The 10,172-nt window shown below is 63.6% G+C and overlaps 2 non-coding genes across 2 annotated transcripts; both read right to left on the bottom strand.

The window, feature by feature from the left end:
• Positions 1-2,192: 2,192 nt before the first annotated feature.
• On the bottom strand, positions 2,193-2,311 carry LOC131868132 (5S ribosomal RNA). Its single transcript, XR_009366624.1, has one exon. It is a non-coding gene; the product is annotated as a 5S ribosomal RNA (ribosomal RNA).
• Positions 2,312-10,053: 7,742 nt separating this feature from the next.
• Positions 10,054-10,172, bottom strand: LOC131868131 (5S ribosomal RNA). The gene has a single exon (XR_009366623.1). It is a non-coding gene; the product is annotated as a 5S ribosomal RNA (ribosomal RNA).

The raw sequence follows: 10,172 nt of genomic DNA, 5'->3' as shown, positions 1-10,172 counted from the left end.
TGCCCACCTTGGTGTGCTCCGAGGTGCCGACCACGGTGCGCAACGCCGGTGCGAACCCGGGAGCGCCCCGATGTGTGCTCCAAGGTGCGGCGTGCACGAAGTCGGACCCCGGTTTGCCCCGGGTGCGCACCTCGCGTGCACCTTGGTGCGCACACCTTGGCTGGGTTGCGCGGCCTGGTGGGCACCATGGTGCGCACCAAGGAGCGCTCCGAAGTGTGCTCCAAGGTGCGGCGTGCACGAAGTCGGAGCCCGGTTTGCCCCGGGTACGCACCTCGCGTGCACCTTCGCCGGGGTGGGCACCTCGGCTGGGTTGCGCGCCCTGGTGCGCACCAAGGAGCGCTCCGAAGTGTGCTCCAAGGTGCGGCGTGCACGAAGTCGGAGCCCGGTTTGCCCCGGGTGCGCACCTTCGCCGCGGTGCGCACCATGGCGTGCACGAAGTCGGAGCCCGGTTTGCCCCGGGTGCGCACCTCGCGTGCACCTTCGGCGGGGTTGCGCGCCCTGGTGGGCACCATGGTGCGCACCAAGGAGCGCTCCGAAGTGTGCTCCAAGGTGCGGCGTGCACGAAGTCGGAGCCCGGTTTGCCCCGGGTGCGCACCTCGCGTGCACCTTCGGCGGGGTTGCGCGCCCTGGTGGGCACCATGGTGCGCACCAAGGAGCGCTCCGAAGTGTGCTCCAAGGTGCGGCGTGCACGAAGTCGGAGCCCGGTTTGCCCCGGGTGCGCACCTCGCGTGCACCTTCGCCGCGGTGGGCACCATGGCGTGCACGAAGTCGGAGCCCGGTTTGCCCCGGGTGCGCACCTCGCGTGCACCTTCGCCGGGGTGGGCACCTCGGCTGGGTTGCGCGCCCTGGTGCGCACCAAGGAGCGCTCCGAAGTGTGCTCCAAGGTGCGGCGTGCACGAAGTCGGAGCCCGGTTTGCCCCGGGTGCGCACCTCGCGTGCACCTTCGCCAGGGTGGGCACCTCGGTGCGCACACCTTCTCAATGTTTTCTTGCCTTTTCTGGAAATTGGTGAAGGCAGCGCATCAAAGGTGCGCACCTCGGTGTGCTCCGAGGTGCGAACCCGAGAGCGCTCCGAGGTGCCCACGAAGTCGAAAGTCGGGTTAATTGCATTGTTTTCCCCGGGTGCGCTCCGAGGTGCGCAACATCGGCGCGCACCAAGGAGGGCTCCGAAGTGTGCTCCAAGGTGCGCACGATGGCGTGCACCTCTGGTGCGCACGATTCGGAGCTCGGTTTGACCGGGGTGCGCACACCTTGGCTGGGTTGCGCACCTTTTGTGCGCTCCAAGGTGCGCACGAAGTCGGAGCTCGGTTTGCCCCGGGTGCGCACCTTCGCCAGGGTGCGCACCTTGATGCGCACGCCTTGGCTGGGCTGCGCACCTTGGTGGGCGCCATGGTGCGCACCTTTCGTGCGCTCCAAGGTGCGCACGAAGTCGGAGCTCGGTTTGCCCCGGGTGCGCACCTTGGTGGGCGCCATGGTGCACTCCGAGGTGCCCAAGATTGGTGCGCACCAAGGAGCGCTCCGAAGTGCGCTCCAAGGTGCGCGCGAAGTCGAAAGTTGGGTTAATTGTCCGGTTTGCCTCGGGTGCGCACCTTGCGTGCACCTTCGCCAGGGTGGGCGCCTTGGTGCGCACACCTTGGCTGGGCTGCGCACACCTTGGCACCCGCGTTTCCTTCATTTTAAATTTTTTTTTTTTACAATCTCTCAAGTGGGAAATTCTATAATCTCAACTTTTTTTGCCTTTTCAGGAAACTTTTGAATGGAGCGCATCATTGGTGCGCTCCGAAGTGTGCTCCAAAGCTCTCTCCAGCTGCGTGCACCTGCCCCGGCCGCGCACCCGGCCCCGCCCAGCTTCGCTCACCTGTCCCGGGCGTCTGGTGCGGAACCTTAGAGTAAGAAACATCACCGTGCACCTTGGCCAACGTGCGCGACTCGACCGAGCGCGCACTGGCCGAGGTGCACACCGATTTCACCTGGGTGCGCGCGCAGCACCTCGGGCGCACCGGGGTGCGCGCACAACGCCCGGGTTGCACCGTGGCCTGTGTGCTCGGGGCGCCTCGGGTGCGCGCTCGGTGTCGCCCCCGCGCGCGCGGTAGTGCGGGCAGCGCACCCCGGCCCGGCCCGGCCCCGACGAGAACGCAAACGGGCAAAAGGTTTATTCAAATAGCATTGCGACGCCCGGCGAAAAACTAAAAAAGGGTGCAACACCGGGACTTCCCGGGAGGTCACCCATCCCAGTACTACTCCGGCCCAAGCGCGCTTAACTGCGGAGTTCTGATGGGATCCGGTGCACTAACGCTGGTATGATCGCACCCGTTATGAGCTTGTCGCAGTGTGTACTTAGCAAACCGCGACCCACGTGCGAATCCACCCCGGCCACCCACCCCCGTCGAGGTGCACACCCTCCCTCGCGAAGTGCGCCCCGTTCGCCAAGTGTGAGCCCTGCCCGGGTGCGCGCACCTTGCTAGGGCGTCGGGTGTGCACCCGGCCCGGCCTACGTGCGTGCACCTGGAGGGGGCGTCGTGTGCGTGCAGTGTCCCGTCTGCAACGCGGTGCCCACACACCACCTCGGGCGCAACGACCTGCGCTCACATGTGGGCCGAGTGCACCTTGGTGCATGTTCGGGGCGCCTCGGGTGCACGCTCGATCTTGCCCCGGTGCACCAAGGCGCTCGGTTTGCCCCGGGTGCGCACTTGGTGCAAGGTGGGCACCCAAAATAGGGATCAAGCACCAAAACACAAGTTTCGGGATGCAAAATGGGACCCAAGGACCACAAATGCGTTCCAAGACCCATGATGGGTCCACGAGAACAAAAATGTGTTCCGAGACTTAATAAACAAATATTGGGTTTTAGGAGAAGAAACATGCTCTGATGCCCAAAACGAGAATCGACCCCGAAAAGGCCACAGGCCAAAAGTGGGATGCGAGACAAAAAAAAATGGGACCCGAGGACCAAAATTGGGTTCCCAGGTCGAAGACAGGGCAACCGGACAAGAAACGACCTCTAAGGCTCGAAATGAGTCCCGACGACTAAAACTTGACAAGAAGCACCCATCAGGCACCCAACTCGACACCCATGGGATGCCGACCCACCCGGGCTTCCACCTAGCACACCTTGGCACCCACCCACCCTCGCACCCAACCTCGCACCCAACTTAGCACCTTTGAACCCACATTGGCACTCACCCTGACCCTGGCACCTTGGAACCCACATTGGCACTCACCTTGACCCTGGCACCCACCTTTGCACTCACCTTGGGACCCACCCTGGCTCCCACCTCGGCACCCACCCAGACACCCACCTTGGTTCCTTGGCACCCACCTTGGATCCTTGGCACCCACCCCGACACCCACCTTGGCACGCAACTTGGCTACTTGCCACCCACCTTGGCTCCTTGACGCCCACCCCGACAACCACCCCGTGACCTACCCTGGCTAGGGTTGGTGCACACCCACCCTGGTGCCCACCTTGGCACCCACCCTATGACCCACCTTGGCACGCACCTTAGTACCCACCCCGTTACCCACCCTAGGACCCACCCCGTGACCCACCTTGGCCAGGGTGGGTGCCTTGGTGCGCACAACTTGCCTGGGCTGCACACCAGGGCGGGCTCAAGATGGCACCCGCGTTCCGTTTTTTTCACTATCTTTCAAAACGGAAATTTTAAAATCTCATTTTTTTCTTTTTTTTGCCTTTTCTGGAAATTAGTGAAGGCAGCGCATCAAAGGTGCGCAATGCTGGTGCGAACCCGGGAGCGCTCCGATGTGTGCTCCAAGGTGCGGCGTGCACGAAGTCCGAGCCCGGTTTGCCCCGGGTGCGCACCTCGCGTGCACCTTCGCCGGGGTGAGCACCTTGGCTGGGTTGCGCGCCCTGGTGCGTACCAAGGAGCGCTCTGAAGTGTGCTCCAAGGTGCGGCGTGCACGAAGTCGGAGCCCGGTTTGCCCCGGGTGTGCACCTCGGGTGCGCACCTCGCGTGCACCTTCGCTGCGGTGGGCACCTTGGCTGGGTTGCGCGCCTTGGTGGGCACCATGCAGTGCACGAAGTCGGAGCCCGGTTTGCCCCGGGCGCGCACCTCCGCCAGGGTGGGCACCTTGGTGCGCACAACTTGCCTGGGCTGCGCATCAGGAAGGGCTCAAGATGGCACCCGCGTTCCGTTTTTTTCACTATCTTTCAGAACGGAAATTTTAAAATATCGTTTTTTTTTGCCTTTTCTGGAAATTAGTGAAGGCAGCGCATCAAAGGTGCGCAACGCTGGTGCGAACCTGGGAGCGCTCCGATGTGTGCTCCAAGGTGCGGCGTGCACGAAGTCGGAGCCCGGTTTGCCTCGGGTGCGCCCTGGTGGGCACCATGGTGCGCACCAAGGAGCGCTCCGAAGTGTGCTCCAAGGTGCGGCCTGCACGAAGTCGGAGCCCGGTTTGCCCCGGGTGTGCACCTCGGGTGGGCACCTTGGTGCGCATGCCTTGCCTGGGCTGCGCACCAGGGCGGGCTCAAGATGGCACCCGCGTTCCTTTTTTTTCACTATCTTTCAAAACGGAAATTTTAAAATCTCATTTTTTTTTGCCTTTTTCTGGAAATTAGTGAAGGCAGCGCATCAAAGGTGCGCACCTCGCTGCCCACCACGGTGCGCAACGCCGGTGGGCACCCGGGAGTGCTTCGAAGTGTGCTCCAAGGTGCTGCGTGCACGTTGTCGGAGCCCGGTTTGCCCCGGGTGCGCACCTCGCGTGCACCTTCGTCGGGGTGGGCACCTTGGCTTGGTTTGCCCCGGCTGCGCTCCGAAGCGGGGTTATTGGAGCGCCGCCTCTTTTTTTGTCGGAGCGTTTGGTGGGGTTTCTCGCATTGGCTCTTCCGAGGCCCGGTTGCCACCCTGGCGCGCACGAAGTCGGAAGTAGGGTTAATTGCCCGGGTGCGCACCTTTGCCAGGGTGGCACCTTACCTGGGCTGCGCACCAGGGCGGGCTCAAGATGGCACGCGCGTTCCGTTTTTTTCACTATCTTTCAAAACGGAAATTTTAAAATCTCCTTTTTTTTTTGCCTTTTCTGGAAATTAGTGAAGGCAGCGCATCAAAGGTGCGCACCTCGCTGCCCACCTTGGTGTGCTCTGAGGTGCGCACCCGGGAGCGCTACGAAGTGTGCTCCAAGGTGCGGCGTGCACGTTGTCGGAGCCCGGTTTGCCCCGGGTGCGCACCTCGCCTGCACCTTGGCCGGGGTGGGCACCTTGGCTGGGTTTGCCCAGGGTGCGCTCCGAAGCGGGGTTACTGGAGCGCCCCCTCTTTTTTTGTCAGAGAGTTTGGTGGGGTTTCTCGCATTGGCTCTTCCCAGGCCCGGTTGTTGGGTGCGCTCCCACCCTGGCGCGCGCGAAGTTGGAAGTTGGGTTAATTGCCCGGGCGCGCACCTTCGCCAGGGTGGGCACCTTGGTGCGCAAACCTTGGCTGGGCTGCGCACCAGGGCGGGCTCAAGATGGCACCAGCATTCCCTTTTTCTCACTATCTTTCAAAACGGAAATTTTAAAATCTCGTTTTTTTTTTGCCTTTTATGGAAATTAGTGAAGGCATCGCATCAAAGGTGCGCACCTCGCTGCCCACCTTGGTGTGCTCCGAGGTGCCCACCACGGTGCGCAACGCCGGTGCGAACCCGGGAGCGCCCCGATGTGTGCTCCAAGGTGCGGCGTGCACGAAGTCGGACCCCGGTTTGCCCCGGGTGCGCACCTCGCGTGCACCTTGGTGCGCACACCTTGGCTGGGTTGCGCGGCCTGGTGGGCACCATGGTGCGCACCAAGGAGCGCTCCGAAGTGTGCTCCAAGGTGCGGCGTGCACGAAGTCGGAGCCCGGTTTGCCCCGGGTGCGCACCTTCGCCGCGGTGGGCACCATGGCGTGCACGAAGTCGGAGCCCGGTTTGCCCCGGGTGCGCACCTCGCGTGCACCTTCGCCGGGGTGGGCACCTCGGCTGGGTTGCGCGCCCTGGTGCGCACCAAGGAGCGCTCTGAAGTGTGCTCCAAGGTGCGGCGTGCACGAAGTCGGAGCCCGGTTTGCCCCGGGTGTGCACCTCGCGTGCACCTTCGCTGCGGTGGGCACCTTGGCTGGGTTGCGCGCCTTGGTGGGCACCATGCAGTGCACGAAGTCGGAGCCCGGTTTGCCCCGGGCGCGCACCTCCGCCAGGGTGGGCACCTTGGTGCGCACAACTTGCCTGGGCTGCGCACCAGGAAGGGCTCAAGATGGCACCCGCGTTCCGTTTTTTTCACTATCTTTCAGAACGGAAATTTTAAAATATCGTTTTTTTTTGCCTTTTCTGGAAATTAGTGAAGGCAGCGCATCAAAGGTGCGCAACGCTGGTGCGAACCTGGGAGCGCTCCGATGTGTGCTCCAAGGTGCGGCGTGCACGAAGTCGGACCCCGGTTTGCCCCGGGTGCGCACCTCGCGTGCACCTTGGTGCGCACACCTTGGCTGGGTTGCGCGCCCTGGTGGGCACCATGGTGCGCACCAAGGAGCGCTCCGAAGTGTGCTCCAAGGTGCGGCGTGCACGAAGTCGGAGCCCGGTTTGCCCCGGGTGCGCACCTCGCGTGCACCTTCGCCGCGGTGGGCACCATGGCGTGCACGAAGTCGGAGCCCGGTTTGCCCCGGGTGCGCACCTCGCGTGCACCTTCGCCGGGGTGGGCACCTTGGTGTGCAGACCTTGGCTGGGTTGCGCGCCCTGGTGGGCACCATGGTGCGCACCAAGGAGCGCTCCGAAGTGTGCTCCAAGGTGCGGCCTGCACGAAGTCGGAGCCCGGTTTGCCCCGGGTGTGCACCTCGGGTGGGCACCTTGGTGCGCATGCCTTGCCTGGGCTGCGCACCAGGGCGGGCTCAAGATGGCACCCGCGTTCCTTTTTTTTCACTATCTTTCAAAACGGAAATTTTAAAATCTCATTTTTTTTTGCCTTTTTCTGGAAATTAGTGAAGGCAGCGCATCAAAGGTGCGCACCTCGCTGCCCACCACGGTGCGCAACGCCGGTGGGCACCCGGGAGTGCTTCGAAGTGTGCTCCAAGGTGCTGCGTGCACGTTGTCGGAGCCCGGTTTGCCCCGGGTGCGCACCTCGCGTGCACCTTCGTCGGGGTGGGCACCTTGGCTGGGTTTGCCCCGGCTGCGCTCCGAAGCGGGGTTATTGGAGCGCCGCCTCTTTTTTTGTCGGAGCGTTTGGTGGGGTTTCTCGCATTGGCTCTTCCGAGGCCCGGTTGCCACCCTGGCGCGCACGAAGTCGGAAGTAGGGTTAATTGCCCGGGTGCGCACCTTTGCCAGGGTGGGCACCTTACCTGGGCTGCGCACCAGGGCGGGCTCAAGATGGCACGCGCGTTCCGTTTTTTTCACTATCTTTCAAAACGGAAATTTTAAAATCTCCTTTTTTTTTTGCCTTTTCTGGAAATTAGTGAAGGCAGCGCATCAAAGGTGCGCACCTCGCTGCCCACCTTGGTGTGCTCTGAGGTGCGCACCCGGGAGCGCTACGAAGTGTGCTCCAAGGTGCGGCGTGCACGTTGTCGGAGCCCGGTTTGCCCCGGGTGCGCACCTCGCCTGCACCTTGGCCGGGGTGGGCACCTTGGCTGGGTTTGCCCAGGGTGCGCTCCGAAGCGGGGTTACTGGAGCGCCCCCTCTTTTTTTGTCAGAGCGTTTGGTGGGGTTTCTCGCATTGGCTCTTCCCAGGCCCGGTTGTTGGGTGCGCTCCCACCCTGGCGCGCGCGAAGTTGGAAGTTGGGTTAATTGCCCGGGCGCGCACCTTCGCCAGGGTGGGCACCTTGGTGCGCACACCTTGGCTGGGCTGCGCACCAGGGCGGGCTCAAGATGGCACCAGCATTCCCTTTTTCTCACTATCTTTCAAAACGGAAATTTTAAAATCTCGTTTTTTTTTTGCCTTTTATGGAAATTAGTGAAGGCATCGCATCAAAGGTGCGCACCTCGCTGCCCACCTTGGTGTGCTCCGAGGTGCCCACCACGGTGCGCAACGCCGGTGCGAACCCGGGAGCGCCCCGATGTGTGCTCCAAGGTGCGGCGTGCACGAAGTCGGACCCCGGTTTGCCCCGGGTGCGCACCTCGCGTGCACCTTGGTGCGCACACCTTGGCTGGGTTGCGCGGCCTGGTGGGCACCATGGTGCGCACCAAGGAGCGCTCCGAAGTGTGCTCCAAGGTGCGGCGTGCACGAAGTCGGAGCCCGGTTTGCCCCGGGTACGCACCTCGCGTGCACCTTCGCCGGGGTGGGCACCTCGGCTGGGTTGCGCGCCCTGGTGCGCACCAAGGAGCGCTCCGAAGTGTGCTCCAAGGTGCGGCGTGCACGAAGTCGGAGCCCGGTTTGCCCCGGGTGCGCACCTCGCGTGCACCTTCGGCGGGGTTGCGCGCCCTGGTGGGCACCATGGTGCGCACCAAGGAGCGCTCCGAAGTGTGCTCCAAGGTGCGGCGTGCACGAAGTCGGAGCCCGGTTTGCCCCGGGTGCGCACCTCGCGTGCACCTTCGGCGGGGTTGCGCGCCCTGGTGGGCACCATGGTGCGCACCAAGGAGCGCTCCGAAGTGTGCTCCAAGGTGCGGCGTGCACGAAGTCGGAGCCCGGTTTGCCCCGGGTGCGCACCTCGCGTGCACCTTCGCCGCGGTGGGCACCATGGCGTGCACGAAGTCGGAGCCCGGTTTGCCCCGGGTGCGCACCTCGCGTGCACCTTCGCCGGGGTGGGCACCTCGGCTGGGTTGCGCGCCCTGGTGCGCACCAAGGAGCGCTCCGAAGTGTGCTCCAAGGTGCGGCGTGCACGAAGTCGGAGCCCGGTTTGCCCCGGGTGCGCACCTCGCGTGCACCTTCGCCAGGGTGGGCACCTCGGTGCGCACACCTTCTCAATGTTTTCTTGCCTTTTCTGGAAATTGGTGAAGGCAGCGCATCAAAGGTGCGCACCTCGGTGTGCTCCGAGGTGCGAACCCGAGAGCGCTCCGAGGTGCCCACGAAGTCGAAAGTCGGGTTAATTGCATTGTTTTCCCCGGGTGCGCTCCGAGGTGCGCAACATCGGCGCGCACCAAGGAGGGCTCCGAAGTGTGCTCCAAGGTGCGCACGATGGCGTGCACCTCTGGTGCGCACGATTCGGAGCTCGGTTTGACCGGGGTGCGCACACCTTGGCTGGGTTGCGCACCTTTTGTGCGCTCCAAGGTGCGCACGAAGTCGGAGCTCGGTTTGCCCCGGGTGCGCACCTTCGCCAGGGTGCGCACCTTGATGCGCACGCCTTGGCTGGGCTGCGCACCTTGGTGGGCGCCATGGTGCGCACCTTTCGTGCGCTCCAAGGTGCGCACGAAGTCGGAGCTCGGTTTGCCCCGGGTGCGCACCTTGGTGGGCGCCATGGTGCACTCCGAGGTGCCCAAGATTGGTGCGCACCAAGGAGCGCTCCGAAGTGCGCTCCAAGGTGCGCGCGAAGTCGAAAGTTGGGTTAATTGTCCGGTTTGCCTCGGGTGCGCACCTTGCGTGCACCTTCGCCAGGGTGGGCGCCTTGGTGCGCACACCTTGGCTGGGCTGCGCACACCTTGGCACCCGCGTTTCCTTCATTTTAAATTTTTTTTTTTTACAATCTCTCAAGTGGGAAATTCTATAATCTCAACTTTTTTTGCCTTTTCAGGAAACTTTTGAATGGAGCGCATCATTGGTGCGCTCCGAAGTGTGCTCCAAAGCTCTCTCCAGCTGCGTGCACCTGCCCCGGCCGCGCACCCGGCCCCGCCCAGCTTCGCTCACCTGTCCCGGGCGTCTGGTGCGGAACCTTAGAGTAAGAAACATCACCGTGCACCTTGGCCAACGTGCGCGACTCGACCGAGCGCGCACTGGCCGAGGTGCACACCGATTTCACCTGGGTGCGCGCGCAGCACCTCGGGCGCACCGGGGTGCGCGCACAACGCCCGGGTTGCACCGTGGCCTGTGTGCTCGGGGCGCCTCGGGTGCGCGCTCGGTGTCGCCCCCCGCGCGCGCGGTAGTGCGGGCAGCGCACCCCGGCCCGGCCCGGCCCCGACGAGAACGCAAACGGGCAAAAGGTTTATTCAAATAGCATTGCGACGCCCGGCGAAAAACTAAAAAAGGGTGCAACACCGGGACTTCCCGGGAGGTCACCCATCCCAGTACTACTCCGGCCCAAGCGCGCTTAACTGCGGAGTTCTGATGGGATCCGGTGCACTAACGCTGGTATGATCGCACCC

This window comes from Cryptomeria japonica, unplaced genomic scaffold (assembly GCF_030272615.1).
Source record: "Cryptomeria japonica unplaced genomic scaffold, Sugi_1.0 HiC_scaffold_196, whole genome shotgun sequence".
Taxonomy (NCBI): domain Eukaryota; kingdom Viridiplantae; phylum Streptophyta; class Pinopsida; order Cupressales; family Cupressaceae; genus Cryptomeria; species Cryptomeria japonica.
The sequence above is the reverse complement of the archived record's forward strand: the minus strand, read 5'-3'. Positions and strand labels throughout refer to the sequence as shown.